A 19,723-nucleotide genomic window follows, 5' to 3' on the forward strand; every position below is an offset into this window, starting at 1 on the left:
GATGTAATAGCTGGATAAAGGAATTGTTATAATACTCGGTTCTTCTGACGAGTTCATGTGAAGGAAGAGTATGAAAGAGGTGTGGAGAGATAGTAGAAGAAGGCAAAGAGGAAGAAGGGGAGGAATTTCTTGGCTGCAAAGCATAAATTATCCAACTAATAATCGCCAAAACAATACATAATGATATAAAAACACATAAAGTTATACTAAAACGACTGTACATTATTTTACAGGATGCTTTCTTCATTTCATCTCTTCTTTCTTTATTACCTAGTGTAGTTTCCATCTTACTAATGGATGCTCACGGCAATCTTCTTCAATCACTGAAGTCACGATGCTCTGCTGTCCTATGACACTGAAGATCCTGCAGACCTATTGCCACTACTCAGGTCGTGACCTAGACTCCTACCGTGACCCTGCAACCGGGACAGAATTCTACACAAGGGAGAAGAGAGACTTAAATGTTCTTTGGCCTGGGTCTCAAATTGTAGTGTTCCTTCCCCGGAACATTCTGATTTTGGAACAATGTTCGTGGTTCAGTCGTATCCAAGCGACGATGCGATGGAATTGCTTCCTGTAAAATGTCGTCGTCCTCTTTCTCAGACAGTGTCCCATTCAGGTGTGCATCACTGAAGGGTACGAATCGTGGAGTCTTTTCGCTTTCACAGTCACCAACACCTCTACGTACCCACTGATCAAAAGTCAAAGGCAAAGGCACTTTCTTGCAATGCACACCATGAATCCAATTTTTCTTTCCTTCGACTTTAACTGCTGTCCTTGTAGTCAACAAGACCATTCGCGGCTCCCGCCATCTGGGCTCCAAATTGCTGGACCTCTGAAAATTCTTCACACATACCCAGTCACCTGATCGGATGGAGTGACCTGGGTCTGTGGAAGCCTCCAGCAGAGCACTCTGAACCTGTTGATGAAGAACACGCAATTTAGTCGTAAGGTCATGCAGATAATTAATCAACATTGGATATGGCAAGTCTGAGAATTTCTTAGGGTGAGGTATTCCCCATACGTTGGCCGGACGGCCAAAAACCACTTCGTAAGGGCTAAGTCCCAAACGAGAGTGTACTGCAGTTCTGGTGGATAGCAGAGCTAACGGCAAAGCATCAGGCCAATTGAGTCCTGTACTTGCTTGGACCTTTGCTAACTTCAACTTCAAGGTTCCATTGTAACACTCTACTAAACTGTGGATGATTTGCCGCGTGGAACTTTTGCTTGATACCAAGACCTGCACAAACGTTCTGCATGACTTGGCCAACAAATTCGCTCCCATTGTCACTCCAGACAATGAGCGGCAAACCAAACCTGGGGAAGAACTCTTTTAGAAGGATTTTAGCTGTGGATAGAGCTGTGTTATCCTTTAGAGGGTATGCTTCTATCCACCTTGAAAAGGCGCATACTACCACCAGAACATATTTGAGGTTGTTGCATCGCTCCATATGAATGTAATAGATTTGCAACACCTCAAATGGATATGTCGGAGGAGCAAAGTGACCTGGTGGAGTTGGGGTTCCCTTTCCTGGGTTGTACATTAAATAAACAATACAGTGCTTTACTACATTGTCTGCACATTGCAGGATATTCTCATTCTGCCACACTGGAGCCAGAAGTTTACAAATGCCTTTTGCACTTAAGTGGGCTGGACCATGTGCCATAGTAACCACTGGGAGAACATAGGCATCTGGTAACAGCCAACGTTGATGTTTAGATAATTCCACCCAACAACCCATCTCATCTAACATTCCCGTACTTTCATTCCACTTGCTCATCTCTCTTTCTGAAGCCTCTTTCTGAATCGCTTTTACGCTTTCCACTGTATTCTCATACATTCCTCTCTCTCTGACCCAATTCGCAGGACCTGCCACATACATTCGACTTGTTGATTCTCTAGCTGTTTTCTTTGCTATTTCGTCTGCATATGCATTTCCTCGACCAACATCATCCGTAATCTTCTTGTGTGCACTACACTTCACTATCGCTATTTGGATGGGTAAGGCAAGTGACTCAAGAAGATCAGTCACTAACTGGCCATGTTGTATTTTGGTGCAATGTGAAGTAAGGAAACCCCTCTCTTTCCAGAGACGCCCAAAATTGAACGCTACACCAAAAGCGTATTGGCTGTCAGTGTATACGTTCACTCTTTTCCCTTTCGATAATACACAAGCTCTTGTTAGTGCTATCAATTCTGCTGCTTGCGCTGAGTTGTGTCTAATGCGTGCAGTTTCCACAACCGTATGTAAAGTAGTTACAGCATAGGCTGAAACCGTATCTCCATTAGGCATCTTAAAACAAGAACCATCTACCCATAGAGTTCCATCCGGATTCTCTAGCGGTGTGTCTCTCAGGTCAATTCTTCCTTTTGTCTCTTCCTCAGTACGTAAGAAACAATCATGCTGATCCTCAACTTTTTCCTCATTTGGAAGGGGCAACAGAGTAGCTGGATTTAGGGTATTACATCGCTTGATGTGTATGTGACTAGCCAAAAGCGTCAGCTCGTAACCAGTTAGACGTGCACTCGTAAGATGCTGTGTTTTTGTTCTGTTTAGCAAAGCATCCACTGCATGTGGCACCATGACAATGAGAGTGTTATCCAACACCATTCCAGCAGACTGTCGGATAGAATTTGCTGCTGCTGCTGTTGCTTTGAGACAACCGGGCAATGCTTTAGCTACAGGATCTAACGTAGCCGAAAAGTAAGCACATGGCCGCTGTTTGTCTCCAAACTGCTGTGCTAAAACTGACAATGCACAACCTTCTCTCTCATGCACATAAAGCGTAAAAGGCTTAGTGTAATCTGGAGTGCCTAATACAGGAGCAGAACACAGAGCGGTACGTAAGTCAGTGAAACTCTTTTGGCACTCATCAGTCCATGGAAGGGGCTGAGGCGTATCTTTTAAAGTGAGTGCCAACAAAGGTTTGGCAATTAGAGAGAAGTTAGGGATCCACTGTCTACAATAAGAAGTGATACCCAGAAAGGCACGTACTTCCCTTTGTGTGGATGGTACAGACATTCGCGCAATCGCCTGAATTCGTTCTGGTGTCAATCGTCGTCCCTCCTTTGATAGGAGATGACCCAAATACGTAACCTCTCGACAAACATATTGTAGTTTGGAAGGTGAAACCTTGTGATTCAGTTTAAACAAGTGGCGTGACAAAGCAACAGTGACATCTTTGCAGATATCTTCTGAATCAGCGGCGACTAATAAGTCATCCATATATTGAATAAGAGCAGCACCAGACGGCAAGTGAAAAGTGTTGAGATGACTTTTTAAAGCTTGGCTGTAAATGGAGGGACTTTCACAATAGCCTTGGGGTGCACGCTTAAACCGGAAGCTTCGGCCTCCAAGAGAGAAACCAAAAATTTCCCTACTCTCTTCTGCAATGGGAATACTAAAGAAGGCATTCTTTAGATCGATAACAGAAAACCAAGTCGCTGTGGAAGGTATCATTGTCAGCAAGGCAGTGATATCTGGAACAACAGGAAATTGTGGAATCACGATTTTGTTTACTTCTCACAGATCAATTACAATATGGTACACAGGAGGCTGAGAAGGATCAGTGCGTTTAAGAACAGGAAGAATAGGACTATTGCATGTATTACCTCTTGTTTCTTCAACCACACCTTTCCGAATCAAGTCATGAATGATTTCCAAAAGCGCTTTCTCACCTTCAGCAGAAATTCTATATTGTGGGATGCGTGGTAATTCAACATTGCGCTTGAGAGTGACAACATAAGGCGGAATCTCAAGACAACCCACATCGTTCGGACCCGTGGCCCAAAGTGCTGTTGGAAGAGAAAGTAATTCAGGCGGAAACTGATCTTTGGAAAAATATATTGGGGAGACCAATTTCTGTCCTAGAGTAAGATGTACGCCAGAAGGAGAACAATATATTGTAGCATGCATTCTTTTTAATAGGTCTAGACCCAACAGATTCTCACCGCAACCATTCGTCAACAGAAGTGGAGCTTCCAAATCATAAGGACCAACTGAAATAGGCAAAGGGCAAGAAATTGGATTGCGAACAGGGGCGCCAGAAAATCCTACGGAGACATTTGTTAAGCCAGACAAAGGTGCCCCAGGGAGTTTAGAATGAATGATAGAACTTCTCATCGCTCCAGTATCCAGAAGAAATGGCTCTGAAACACCCATTGTCGTGACGTTAACATAAGGTCCATTCTGATCTACTGGGATTGGCACAACTCCCTTACTTTGTCCATGGCTGTCCTAGTTAGCGTGAAGACTCTCATTCTCGCCTTCAACATAATGGTCTTCATTGTAATACTGTGTAGATCTGACGTTCTGTTGATCAAAGTAGTTCGTGGAATTGGGAGAAGGAAGGGCACGCTGTTCTTGAGTCAACACACCCCGACCTCTACCTCTGTTTGCTGACTGGAGGCCAGCACGACCTCGTGGAGCAGATAACGCTCCATTGCGCTGCAATAAAACTGGACAACTACTCTTAAAATGACCTTCCTCTCTACAATAGGCACATTGATTAGGACCTAACAAAGGTCGCAGATTGTATGACTCAGGTTTTTGATACAACCTCTGAAACTACGGGGGCTGCTAAATCTGAGGCTGAGCATAACGTGGCGGAAAGGCTTGCTGCAAGAGAACCTTCGTCTTTAAATCTTTCGTCTTTTTCTCTTGCTTTTCTCTTTCTTCTTTGTCCCTATTCTCATAATATTGTGCAGTAGCCAATATCTGCGCAGAAGAAGAAACAGCCCATGAACTTTCTGAATCTTTTCATTTGTGTGACAGCTCGGGAAGCAAATTGAATACAAATTTGTCCACGAATAATCGCTGTCCACCCTCTGTAGCCATGTCCTGACCACTGTGGTCGATAAATGTCTCCTCGAAACGAGTAAAGAATTCAGAGACACTTTCCTCTTTCTTTTGTTTGCATGCTGCTAATTTATCCCAATTAACTCTCAGTGCAGGCATCATAGTTTTCATTAACATAATGATTCTACCAGGAAGTTCCGAGATCAGAGCGTCAGGCTTTGCGCCACCCACTTGGTCTCTATCTGTATTAGTTATGACATCCCAAGTAGCACCTAGTTCCTGTGCGTGATCCTCTCTATGAATCTTAGCCCATATTGTCTGTGGGACTACATTACCCATTAGCATGTCAATATCTGCTAGATTCATACTACAAGCATCAATTGTCTGCGATAATTCTTTGTAATAACCTGCGGGGTTCTTCCGAGGATCTGGTAGAGTCTGCTTGAGGGCCAAAACTTCAGATCTCTTCCAAGGGACATGTACCCATATACGTTGGAAATGAGCAGGAATAGGTGCATTAGCACCTACAGCCGCAACTGCCTCCTTCCATACTGGAGGAACCTCTCTCATAGGGTAATTTTTCGACATCAGTCTAACAGACGGATCGGAATCAAGAAACATCTGAGAAAACAATAAGGATCTATAAGAGATAAGCGTCCTTACAGCTTCCTCAACTTTAGAACCTACAATAAGTCCTTTTTCAAAATCAGTTTGAACATTTAACAGATCTTGTGAGATCGGACTCGAACTCACATCTTCCCATTCTTTAATGAGAGTGTCGCACATTACATTAAGAACGTATCTTTGCGTAGGCGCATTCCATTGCAAAAAGGTAGGCATAATATCAAGCACACTGTATTGTGGACCCTTCTTGATCCATCTTCGTGCAAGAGAGTCTAACTTCTCTCGTTCCTCAAAATCTGGGAACTGACTACGAGATTGTCTTCGAGCAAAAGCCGGAGACACATTTAAAGCTCCGAAGAAAGGAGATAGAATACTAGTGACAGAGTCTGTGAGACGCTTACGCACAGACGGTGAACTAGACAGAAGAATTGGAGACAGAGTATTAGGAGAACTGACAGGAGAAGAATGGGTATCTGCAGGAGGAGCAGAAGGCAAAGGAGAGCTAAGATCAGGAGATGAAGGCAAAGAAGTTGAGACTAACGGAAAAACCGGCAAGGGCGGTAATACTGGAGGAGGCAAATGCTGAAGAGCCGGAACCGGCGGAGGTACCACTGGCAGCTGAGCAGGCTGTAACGGCTGAGGTACATTGGCATTTTGCACATAGGGTGGAGGCAACCTTAATAAATGGGACATTAGGGGATCTTCTTCTATATCTTTCTTATTATCAGAAGGAGAAACAGGCAACACCGGATAGCATTTATCTATCGCCATACGATGCTGTCTTTCTGAAATTTCAGTCGCATTATCAATTTCATCATTTTTGTACTGTTGGGCAGCCTGTATAATTGTCATACCCTGTGCTTTCCTATCTCGTTTTGCTTGTTTCATTTCTTTCTGTTTGGCTTCCTTACGCCAAAGGCGGAAAGAGTCAAACATTGCCGGCCGGGCTTTTCTTTTGAACAAAACTGCTTCCAAATTATCTAGCACATTAGGATCAAAGCTACCGTTTTCTGGCCATTTGAGAACACCATCTTTCTTCATGTATCGAGTCCATGTCTCGTTAAAGGCAATGGGGCCGATACCATGTTTTGAATAGAGCTCATATGTGGGAGTTCCAACCGAAGGAATCGGACAAGAGTCCTCAAGTCGGGAGTCCCTATTACAACCAAGACAACAAATTCTTCCAAACTTAGTAAGACCAGGCATCTCGAGATGTCTCCGGACTGTTCACAACCTTCAAGGGAGTAAAACTCAGTTTACGCAGCACAAATGCACTTACCCTCGGCTTTATCTTTTGCAAAAGTTAAATCTAAGAAACCTAAGGAAATCAAACAAAGAACAAAACTTGTGGGCGCGACCCACGAAAATACTTAACTAAGGACGTCTTCTTCCACCAACAGAGGCCCGTCTATCGTCTCGCCTTACCATACATCATCAAAGGAAGGGCCAAAGCAGGGCGGCAGTCAGGGCAGCGGTCGTCAGTAGCCGTCAGGAAGGAGTAACCGTGCTGCAAAAGACCTTCGGACCACTTTTGACATACAGGGGTCGCTTAGTGTGGCTCGCGAACCCTCCGGAATTTTCTTGCGGGGTTCCTCACGACCTTCGAGCAGAACCGGTACCACTGAAGCCGCCCCCCGTTGGGCGCCAATTGAAGAACCAGAACCTTTTGGGCCTGGCGGCGCAGGGTACGCCCAATGTCTCCGGAGTTCACCTGCTTCGCTACACAGAGACACGGGACACTCTGTCGGCGTTAGAAGATCAGATTTATTTAGCTGCAGCTAGTACAGTTATCCAAGAAGTACACAAAGTAGGTTCTCAGGAGACTGCCACTTCACTCTGTGGCGCATCAGGTTAAATACTATACAATGATACAATTATTGATGAAATACACTCCCAAAGCATACAAGAAAGAGCCAATAAGGAAAGTTGGAAAACAAGGCGGAACCAATAGGAAAGGTTAGAAAACAGAAATATCAGATGACTCGAAGAGACCTCTCCTCCAACTGTGTTTGTTACCCCACCCTCAAACTAATTTATTAACAGATTATAACTAACTTGCAGGTGGCGAGATATGTTTGTGTGTGTTTGGAGGACAGTCGTGACACAAGAGAATGCTAGCAGGAGACAGTGAAGGCCAGTCAATAAGATAAGGTCAGGAAAGAATAGTGTGAGCCAACAGATAGTTGAGACAGGGATTAGAAAAGCCAGACAGGGATTAGTGTACTCGGCTAGTTCTAACACCAGCTTTGCAAATAGAGGCCGAGGGCGTATTTCGACACCAGGCTACAGAAAAAGCAGAATAGACTTTGTTCGCCGTGCTGCCTGAGTGATGGCAACACAAAATGGCGGCGGGCCACAAAATGGCGGGTCGATTCGATCGTGATCGAAAATTGAATGTCCTCAACACTTCTTGGATGAAGTACTGACAGCCAATCAGATCTCACGATGAGATGTGTGGTTAGGCTCCGCACAGATATATCTATCTTTTTAACTCTAATTTTCTCAGGAACTACTGAACGGATTTACACCATTTAAGCAAAAGGCACGAGTCTGAACTGGGGACTACCTCTTTGCCAAATTTGGTGTAATTCCGTTAAGCAGTTCGGGCTGTAGCTGCGTCAACAGGTCCTATGGGAAAATGCATGGGGAAAACGTGTTTTGGGCCCCCCCTTTTTTGTCGGCCCCCGCTTGACAAATCAGTGTGAAATTTTCAGGATAGGAGCGGACCGGAGCTGGTCAAAAGTTTGGAAAATTTCGCGAAGATTCGTCAATCGGCGCCAACGTTATTCCAAATAGCATGTTGCGGATTTTTTCTATGGAAAATAGGTCCTATCTATATCTACCTAGATATCTATAGATATTACCTACTGGCGGTCGCCAGTAGGTAGTTATAGTTAGGACCACGTTTCCATAGGAAAACCTCAACATTCTATTTTGAATAACTTTGGCGCCGGTCGACGAATCCTCGCGAATTTCTCAAAATAGGTGGGGCGCTACGCTCCGCTCCTACCCTGAAAGTCTCGGGGGGATCCGTCAAGCGGGGGCTGAGATAAAAGGGGGGTCCCAAAACGCGTTTTTCCCATGCATTTTTCCATAGGACCTTTAGAACGAGCTACAGCCCGAACGGCTGAACAGAATTACTCAAAATTTGGGAGAGAGGTAGTCCCTAGGTCAAGGAAGTGCCTTTTGTAGGTTTGGTGTAAATCTGTTCAGTAGATTCTGAGAAAATAGCCTTTAAATCAATATATATATCTGAGCCAGCTTACGGTACGCTTACCGTACGCTTACGGTAAGCGTACGGTGGCGTGCGCGAGCGCGATTCTGATTGGCTCTTAGATCTTAGTAAACATTCGAATCGGCCGAAACCAGGAAGCGGCGGCCGCCATTTTGTGTGTTTCACTCAGAAAAAAAACAGAGAAAACAAGGAAAGGGGGCAATGAGGAGAGTTACAGACCCCCTGACATTTGTAAGGGGGTCAAAGAAGGACAGAAAAGTACAAAAAAAACATTTATTGATTTTAAAAAAAATCACGGGGTACGCGTACCGTAAGCTTACGGTAAGCGTACGGTAAAAAAATAAAAAAAAAATAAATGAAAAGCAGATTTAAGAGTTTGCTCATCATATGTCCTCCATGTGCGCACGGTGCGCGAAGCGCATCGTGCGTTCATGGCCCATCTAGCGTAATGTGGGCACGCGGTGCGCGAAGCGCACCGCGTGCTCACTTTGTGCGCACGGTGCGCGAAGCGCATCGTGCGTTCATGGCCCATCTAGCGTAATGTGGGCACGCGGTGCGCGAAGCGCGCCGCGTGCTCACTGTGCACGCACGGTGCGCGAAGCGCACCGTGCGCGCATGGAACGAACTGCGTTAAGTGGGCGCGCACGCCACAAATGGCGTAAAGTAACTTAGCATTTAAAAAACCGTACAAATTCACTGAAAAAACCATAGGTTTCACACATGTTATAGTTAGCTGGAAATTTTACTGATAAAAAACCAATGAAATTCCCCCGTTATAGTTACTGTAGGCAACTATAACTCACGCGACCGTAATCCTCTGCTGATGACATATGTGTCTTTATGAAAAAAAAATATTTGTAATATATGTATAGCTAAAATTTAATGGAAGAAGACATGGGCAAATAAGTGTCTAAATACAGTATTAGCATCAGCAGAGGATTGCGGTCGCGTGAGTTATAGTTGCCTACAGTAACTATAACGGGGGAATTTCATTGGTTTTTTATCAGTAAAATTTCCAGCTAACTATAACATGTGTGAAACCTATGGTTTTTTCAGTGAATATATATATAGATATATCTATATTGAAGTAAGATATATCTATCTATCTATCTATCTATCTATCTAGCTATCTGAAACCTGAAAGCGGGCCGCTTTTGGAAACTATCTATATATATATATATTACCTACTGGCGGTCGCCAGTAGGTAGTTATAGTTAGGACCACGTTTCCATAGGAAATCCGCAACATTCTATTTTGAATAACTTTGGCGCCGGTCGACGAATCCTCGCGAATTTTTCAAAATAGGTGGGGCGCTACGCTCCGCTCCTACCCTGAAAGTCTCGGGGGGATTCGTCAAGCGGGGGCTGAGATAAAAGGGGGGTCCCAAAACGCGTTTTTCCCATGTATTTTTCCATAGGACCTTTAGACAGGGCTACAGCCCGAACGGCTGAACAGAATTACTTGAAATTTGGCAGAGAGGTAGTCCTCAGGTCAAGGAAGTGCCTTTTGTAGGTTTGGTGTAAATCTGTTCAGTAGATTCTGAGAAAATAGCCTTTAAATCAATATATATATCTGAGCCAGCTTACGGTGCGCTTACGGTACGCTTACCGTACACGTACGGTGGCGTGCGCGAGCACGATTCTGATTGGCTCTTAGATCTTAGTAAACATTCGAATCGGCCGAAACCAGGAAGCGGCGGCCGCCATTTTCTCTCTCGCACTGAGAGTGATGATGAAAATACAAAGCACAAAAACATGTAAAGGGGCTGTTTAGACAGCTCCCACACACATAGCCATGTTGAGGGAGTCTCCAAAGATCCCCCAAGGCCAAAAACGGATTTATTTTTTTTTCGCTAATTTCGCCGATTACGCTTACCGTACGCGTACGGTAAAAAATTATATAAAAAACAAAATTATCCACACTCTCCCCACCCCGTGTGCAATTGGTGTCCGAAGGCCACCAATTGCGCATGGCTTATAACAGATGAGATAAACTTTAATATTTAAAAAAAATAAAATAAAAAATAAAATTATCCACACTCTGTCCACCCCGTGTGCAAATGGTGCCCGAAGGGCACCATTTGTGCATGGCTTATAAAAATTACGAAAAATTAAAATATTACCTTTCAAAACGAAGTGCATCATATGTCCTCCATGTGCGCACGGTGCGCGAAGCGCATCGTGCGTACATGGCCCATCTAGCGTAACGTGGGCACGCGGTGCGCATAGCGCACCGCGTGCCCACCGTGCGTGCACGGCACTAACTGCGTAAAGTGGGCGCGCGGTGCGCGTGCGCGCACGGAACGAACTGCGTTAAGTGGGCGCGCACGCCACGAATGGCGTAAAGTAACTTAGCATTTAAAAAAACGTACAAATTCACTGAAAAAACCATAGGTTTCACACACGTTATAGTTAGGAATTAGCATTTAAAAAACCTTGCAAATTCACTGAAAAAAACATAGTTTTCACACATGTTGTAGTTAGCAGGTGGGGCGCTACGCTCCGCTCCTACCCTGAAAGTCTCGGGGGGATTCGTCAAGTGGGGGCTGAGATAAAAGGGGGGTCCCAAAACGCGTTTTTCCCATGCATTTTTTCATAGGACCTTTAGACAGGGCTACAGCCCGAACGGCTGAACAGAATTACTTGAAATTTGGCAGAGAGGTAGTCCTCAGGTCAAGGAAGTGCCTTTTGTAGGTTTGGTGTAAATCTGTTCAGTAGATTCTGAGAAAATAGCCTTTAAATCAATATATATATCTGAGCCAGCTTACGGTGCGCTTACGGTACGCTTACCGTACGCGTACGGTGGCGTGCGCGAGCGCGATTCTGATTGGCTCTTAGATCTTAGTAAACATTCGAATCGGCCGAAACCAGGAAGCGGCGGCCGCCATTTTCTCTCTCGCACTGAGAGTGATGATGAAAATACAAAGCACAAAAACATGTAAAGGGGCTGTTTAGACAGCTCCCACACACATAGCCATGTTGAGGGAGTCCCCAAAGATCCCCAAAGGGCAAAAACGTTTTTTTTTTTATTTCGCTAATTTCGCCGATTACGCTTACCGTACGTGTATGGTAAAAAATTATATAAAAAAAAAAATTATCCACACTCTCCCCACCCCGTGTGCAATTGGTGGCCAAAGGCCACCAATTGTGCATGGCTTACTGACCGTTAAGATAAACTTTAATATTTAAAAAAATAAAAATAAAAAAAAAAATTATCCACACTCTGTCCACCCCGTGTGCAAATGGTGCCCGAAGGGCACCATTTGTGCATGGCTTATAAAAATTACGAAAAATTAAAATATTACCTTTCAAAACGAAGTGCATCATATGTCCTCCATGTGCGCACGGTGCGCGAAGCGCATCGTGCGCACATGGCCCATCTAGCGTAACGTGGGCACGCGGTGCGCGTAGCGCACCGCGTGCCCACCGTGCGTGCACGGCACTAACTGCGTAAAGTGGGCGCGCGGTGTGCGAAGCGCACCGCGTGCTTACTGTGCGCGCACGGTGCGCGAAGCGCACCGTGCGCGCACGGAACGAACTGCGTTAAGTGGGCGCGCACGCCACGAATGGCGTAAAGTAACTTAGCATTTAAAAAACCGTACAAATTCACTGAAAAAAACCATAGGTTTCACACACGTTATAGTTAGGAATTAGCATTTAAAAAACCTTGCAAATTCACTGAAAAAACCATAGGTTTCACACATGTTATAGTTAGCGGAAATTTTACTGATAAAAAACCAATGAAATTCCCCCGTTATAGTTAGTGCAGGCAACTATAACTCACGCGACCGTAATCTTCTGCTGATGACATATATGTCTTTATGAAAAAAAAATATTTGTAATATATGTATAGCTAAAAATGTATGGAAGAAGACATGGGCAAATAAGTGTCTAAATACAGTATTAGCATCAGCAGAGGATTGCGGTCGCGTGAGTTATAGTTGCCTGCACTAACTATAACGGGGGAATTTCATTGGTTTTTTATCAGTAAAATTTCCGCTAACTATAACATGTGTGAAACCTATGGTTTTTTCAGTGAATTTGCAAGGTTTTTTAAATGCTAATTCCTAACTATAACGTGTGTGAAACCTATGGTTTTTTCAGTGAATATATATATGCATAGAACCTACTATAGGTATGTAATAATGACTCACCGCACGGGACTACAATACCCAAAATGCTTTAATAAAATGCACAAAGCAAAAGCCAATTAAGGCAAATTGAAATAAAAGCATACTGGAAATGTGGTGATCTGAGCCTCTATTGCATGTTCCAGAGCCCATGAAGAAGAGGCGTTGTCCTCGAAACGCGTCGGCCATGAGGAATATTTATGGCATCTGAGAGGCAAGCTGCATGAGGTCGTAATGCCAGATGGTGGGGGCATGGTCGAGTGCTTTTTCGAAGCTTCGGCACTTTTGATGGAAAATATTTACACGGCCGCCTGCCGTGGAAAGAGCACCATTTCAGTAAGTTGAAAGGCTGTGGAGCAGAAACTATTTGCTCTACGCAGCACCATGTTCCAGCAGCAAAGAAGCCTGCCTTGAGTCTGCCAAACCTACTATAGGTGAAAACAAAGCTTTTAATATGAGACATGCATAGAACCTACTATAGGTATGTAATAATGACTCACCTCACGGGACTACAATACCCAAAATGCTTTAATGAAATGCACGAAGCAAAAGCCAATTAAGGCAAATTGAAATAAAAGCATACCGGAAATGTGGTGATCTGAGCCTTTATTGCATGTTCCAGAGCCCATGAAGAAGAGGCTTTGTCCTCGAAACGCGTCGGCCATGAGGAATATTTATGGCATCTGAGAGGCAAGCTGCATGAGGTCGTGGAGCCAGATGGTGGGGGCATGGTCGAGTGCTTTTTCGAAGCTTCGGCACTTTTGATGGAAAATATTTACACGGCCGCCTGCCATGGAAAGAGCACCATTTCAGTAAGTTGAAAGGCTGTGGAGCAGAAACTATTGGCTCTACGCAGCACCATGTTCCAGCAGCAAAGAAGCCTGCCTCGAGTCTGCCAAACCTACTATAGGTGAAAACGAAGCTTTTAATATGAGACATGCATAGAACCTACTATAGGTATGTAATAATGACTCACCTCACGGGACTACAATACCCAAAATGCTTTAATGAAATGCACGAAGCAAAAGCCAATTAAGGCAAATTGGAAGCATACCGGAAATGTGGTGATCTGAGCCTCTATTGCATGTTCCAGAGCCCATGAAGAAGAGGCGTTGTCCTCGAAACGCGTCGGCCATGAGGAATATTTATGGCATCTGAGAGGCAAGCTGCATGAGGTCGTAATGCCAGATGGTGGGGGCATGGTCGAGTGCTTTTTTGAAGCTTCGGCACTTTTGCTGGAAAATCTATCTATCTATCTATCTATCTATCTATCTATCTATCTATCTATCTATCTATCTATCTATCTATCTATCTATCTATCTATCTATCTATCTATCTATCTATCTATCTATCTATCTATATATATATATAATCCCGTTACCATAGACAAGCAGCTGCCTTTCTATATATGGAAAGATTAATGTCTTATAGCAAGAATTGGCACTTAAAGTTTCCTGTGCTATAGGTCTTACTATCCAGCAAACCAGAGGTTTAGATTTGAAAAAAAACAGCCAATCGGCTTTTAATTATCAAACACAATTTCCTGTAATCGCCTGTCATTTATAGCACGTAACATCATACTCTCAACACTGGTGAGGTCATCATGCCACTCTGATCCCCTAAGGAATCGTGGAAACAGATCTTACCCCTTTCGTTTTGTACTTATGCATGCTGATGGTAAAATACAAGAAAGATACAAAGAGAGTTTTCAATGCATTTATTGAAACTATCTGAATCTTGTATAGAAAGAATGTGATGTGATTATTAGGCACATAAAGCAAAGCAAGGTAACCAGCATTATGAACATGGTGAAAAGATTGGCATGACCTATCACTACCGTTTCTGTAAAAGCATAATGGGTGTACCCTCTGCATGATCTCCAGGCTAGTCTGAGCCCCCATACCTGGGTAGCTTGGCTAGGCGAGCAGCTTGGGGTACATTGGCAACCCTTCTCTGCAGGAGGAAGCTCAGTGTACGCAGGGCTGCATGCCGAACACTGCAATTATCCCCGGGACGGTGAAGACCGGAATGGCTCTTTCTTGACCTCCAGCAGGACAGGGGACTGTTTATACAATAAAACCACTGTGTTAGAGATACAGCTCTGATGTAATGATGTGTTTAGTTGTTAGAAGATGTCGCTATGCGGACAACATAAGCACCATGATATCTTGTTCTGTATTCTTAGCCTTGTACTGAATTAAACAAGGAGAAAGGCTTCCTAAAAACAAAGAGCATGTACAGCGCAGCGTTATCTCAGAATAATATTGTGCAAGCAAAACGTAAAATATGATCTTGCTAAAACAACGTCAGCCTAGAATGTAAATCTAAGTGGAGAACCAAAGTGGGATCCAGGAGGGAAATCACCAACCCATCTATTGTGATCGATTTTGCAACCATGTCAGCAACATGATCAAAGAAATGACTTGCAGGTCGGTTGAAACTCACCTTTGTTTTGTTTTGTAAAACTACAAGTTAGGAGACACTTTAATAATTGAATAGACATTCAATGTATTATTCTCCAGTTGCATATTACATTACACAAATGTAGAGGTCCTCAAATAAACTTACCTTCACACAGAAGCGGAGTACTGCTACACGTCTGCCAGCACGCGTTTTGCAACAATTCATTTACCGCTTCCTTAAGGCAGAATATCTGAGTAATTAAGTTACAGATTGTTTTTAATTAAATGAAGGAGAGGGAAGGAATGGCCCAGAATGTATATAACACTGAATTGACTTTCAAATACAGTTCTGACTGACTTCAGAAAACTGTTGGACAATAATACACACTTTGCATTGTGTAAGCTGCATAGCTAACAAGCAGGCTAGAGTAGACTGGATTCAAATGAGATAGCTGTTTAACAACACAATTCATGTGACTTCTACTCAACCGAAGAATCAAATGCAAAATATACCCTGTGATGTACTATTGCATGCTAAAGGTTTGTGCAGTCAGAAAAATGATTACATAACGAAGTTAAAACATCTGCGAGAGATTTGCACTACGAGGCTATGTCCCGGAGATTGTTGAAAAGGTAATTAAGTGAACTAGGTCAACATCGAGTGATGATCTACTATCACATAAACAGAATACAAATAAGAATGAATCAGAGGAGAATAGAAAAGTAAGGTTTACCACCAAAAACAATATACCAAGTGCAGAAATCTATGGCTTATTTTACAATCGCTGGCACCCGCAAATTTGGGATAGTTAAAATGTACATTTCTCACTACCCTTTTTAGGAGGAGTTTCACTTTCGAAGATATTGTTTGATTCTGATATATGATCTGTTATTCAAATAAACTCTAATCTAATGAGATTCTGAAAATGCTGGAAATGCTTTTGCTGCCAACATTCAAACGACAAACAGCTAGAATCTTTGGGTGTATCTCCGAGGAAAACTGTATATAACATCAATTCATGAACTGTAATAGCTGTGTATATTCATTACAATGTGTGTATACTCCAAATATATGTAGGCACTAAATTCCTGCAAAATCAAAAATATTGAAAGAAAACTTAAAGCACTTTAAAATGTGACACTAGATATGCTATGTAAATGCAGTTTAATGAGGTCAATATATATATTTATAAATATAGGACTTATAAGCATTTCAAAATTATAGGGTGAAAGAGGCAGGGATCTACCTGGATGGTCTGCATCATAGGTAGTCCCTGCAGTTGATGTGATAAGGAAACATTTTGAGTTTACAAATTAATGTCTGCAGAACTAGGCTTAAACAAAGAGAATACAATGCATACATTTATGTGTATTACATTTTTTTCTGTATTTGGACCTTTGAGGCATGAATATATGATGTTATTTTGTTGTTCATTCGATGTTGGTTCAACTTCTAACATTCATAATTTCTATCAAACATTATTTGTACTGTGAGTACTTAGCTCAATATACAAGACAATATTTTAACTAATGTGATATATGTTCAGATCTATTGTATTTGCTTTAAAGTGCTACTTTTGCAAATCATGAGCTCTACACTTTATTTTACTTGAATTCCGAAAATATATAATTCTTTTTATATTTGCACTTTTGTCAATTTGTGGGCAACAGAGTGCAACGAGAAGGTTGTATACGGAGCAAGGACTTGAGTTTCCTCTGACGAATCATGGTCGAAGGGAAGGTCCGGAGTTTGTATTATTCGACTCCCTCCCTCCTCGTGCAGTGTGTGTGTCTGTGTGTCTGTCTGTCTATGTGTGTTTGTGTGTCTGTGAGAGCTAGAGAGAGGACGAGAGAGAGAGAGAGAGAGCTTCAAGAGGTGGAAGAGAGAGAGAGAGAGAGACAGAGAGAGACAGATATTACTGCTGACAGAGATCTTTTATCCATCCTATAGACACAGCCATCCCCACCCCCATCCCAATGTACTTAGGACCCCTTTAACCCAGTCTGGTTGTTATCAATTCCTGCTACTATGCAATGTGTGGAAAGGAAAAAGAAACGAGGCGAATAAAATGGGGAGCTCAAAGCAGATTATGTACTGAAAATGTGCTTTCAGTTCTATTGTCACATTTTAAAACGTGTCTGAGCTTCTATACAATGAAGCAGGGGTGACTAAAGTGTTCTGAACGCTGTTCATACCTGTAATTCCTCCTGCAGGGTCATGAATCAATCAGTTGGGAAGGTACAAATATTGCTCTGTTGACAAGGTAACATGCCCGTGCAGGTTAATGTACGGTAGCAGATGTGGCCTTACCCTTCCGTCATTTTATGACAAGCATCAGTTCGACTTGCTTGAGCACACCTAATTTTGCAGTGGAACATTCCTTAAAGTGCTCGAACAAGTGATGTCCCGATTATCCTGGGTGTCCCTGCTTCTAAGATTTAGAACAGATTTGTGACACTGTGCCAACTTTGTGACACACCTTTTTTGGAAAGTACATTTTTCGACCAAGACATGAAAGCACTTGTGTGCACCTATTATGTTAAATTTGGATTTCATACATTTCACTGAAAACATGCTGTAGTTACACACGAATTCTAAAGTAAATGATTATTTATAAACTCAGTATCGTAGTGTGGGGGTTGGGCTCTTTTTCAAGAAGTGAAACTAGGCACCCCAGCAGTTTAATGTACTGCTATGAATGAGGTGCAGAGCGCCCATCACAGCCCTGGACCTCGTGTCAATGCACGCGGTATACCTGTGCAATTTACCTAATCGATCAATCAGATACTTATATAGCGCAGCTTATCCCCCAAGAGGGTATCTAGGTGCTGTGCTGTGGGTATCAGTTGAAGAGCCAGGTCTTGATTCCCTTCCTGAAGTGGGTCAGCGATGGTGAAGTGCGGAGGTGGAGTGGAAGGGTGTTCCAGGACTTGACAGTGAGGTGGGAGAAGGAGAGTCCTCCAGAGTGGAGTTTATGTAATCGGGTCCTTGGTCATGGAGTGCTTTGTAGGTGTGGGACAGGCGTGGTCTCCAAGCTGCTCACTCTTCTCATCTTTCCTTCTTGTATCCCTCTCTCTACGCCCTCTCCTCTCATCTCCTTCATCCACATATTGCTCTCCTTTCTATCCCTTTCCCAGTCTCTCCCCCCCTTTTGTCTCTCACTCATGCTTCTCTCCATCCTCCACCCTCCCTTCTTTCCTTATTTCTGGTCCCATTTTTTTTCTTTTCCCATGTCCAGTTTGCTCATACTCACCACCTTTATCTTTGTCATTCAACCTTATTTCCATCTGCCTTCTTACCCCTTCTTTCATCCTCTGCCTTTCTTTCACACCTTCCCTCTCTTCTTTATTGTTCCCTTATCCTTTGCTCCCACTGTAGCCCTGAAAAGTAAACACAGCCAAGCCCCTGGCACGCACTGTCTCTAAAATAAGAAATAATTATAAAAAAATAAAAATCAGAACAGGCCGCCTTTGTAATAACGTTAGCTGGGGCAGGCAGACTTCTCCCTCTGGACCCCGGAGCATTGCACCTACTGCACCAATGGAGCACCTGGCCACCAATGAGCTTCGGCACCATGGCAACGTGGCACACGGCCCTATATAATTGCCACAAAGCTAAGCAGCATGTTTTTGGGTGTCTTTCGTCCATATACCGTTGTTTTAGAGAGCTGCTTGACTCAAGGGGTCCCGACAACACAGAGTGGCAGTACCTTTCATTTGGGGGAAAATAATGCCACTCGCTTATCTCGAGGCAGGTCTCTTATTATTAAGGACCACTTTGTTCACTCAAAGCTTAGGGCAAAAAAAATGTATTCTCCGTCTTTAAACAGAAACACATAGGATTCTGGCGTCATTAAACAAGCCAAGATTGTTGCTGAGGTCAGAAGGAAGGTCGGCAGATAACAGACAGACATGGTCTAGTAAGCCTGCATGCATGCATCTGAAACAGTCTAGTCCAGAAATCATGGGTACAAGCGGCATTGTTATTGACAGCGGCAAAAAGGACTGGTAATACAATCAAGCAAAGTGGCACAACATGCTTTAAAGAGGCACAGGAGAAGGATTAGCCTCCAACTGCATCCCTAAACTTGCAACGACGTACTGGGATAGTACTGGTGCTCATTACATCGTAAATCAGTAAAAACAATTTATGAAAATAGAAATGACGCACAAACAGTCAATCGTTATTGGTATAGCTGAATTTTACAGTTAGTATTTTGGCCCTTCTAAGTGAAAAACAAATGGTCCAAGTATCCCAAAACATGTAAGCAATTTTTTTATATTCATGAAAGACATGTGCGGCCTAAGATAAAAGCAGGAACAATGGTTTCCTGCGAGGACGAAGTGGAACAGTACTGGTGCTCATAACCGCATAATTCACTAACAGATTATGACAATAGAAAATGGCACACAAACAACCAATCCTTTTGGCTCAGTAAGAGTTTTGCAGTCAGTATTTTGTCATTTCGAAGTGACAAACAAATGATGACTGCCTCTCAAAACCTTTAAGCACTATTTTACATTCATGATAGAT

Source organism: Triturus cristatus, chromosome 3_1, assembly GCF_964204655.1.
Source record: "Triturus cristatus chromosome 3_1, aTriCri1.1, whole genome shotgun sequence".
Classification (NCBI taxonomy): domain Eukaryota; kingdom Metazoa; phylum Chordata; class Amphibia; order Caudata; family Salamandridae; genus Triturus; species Triturus cristatus.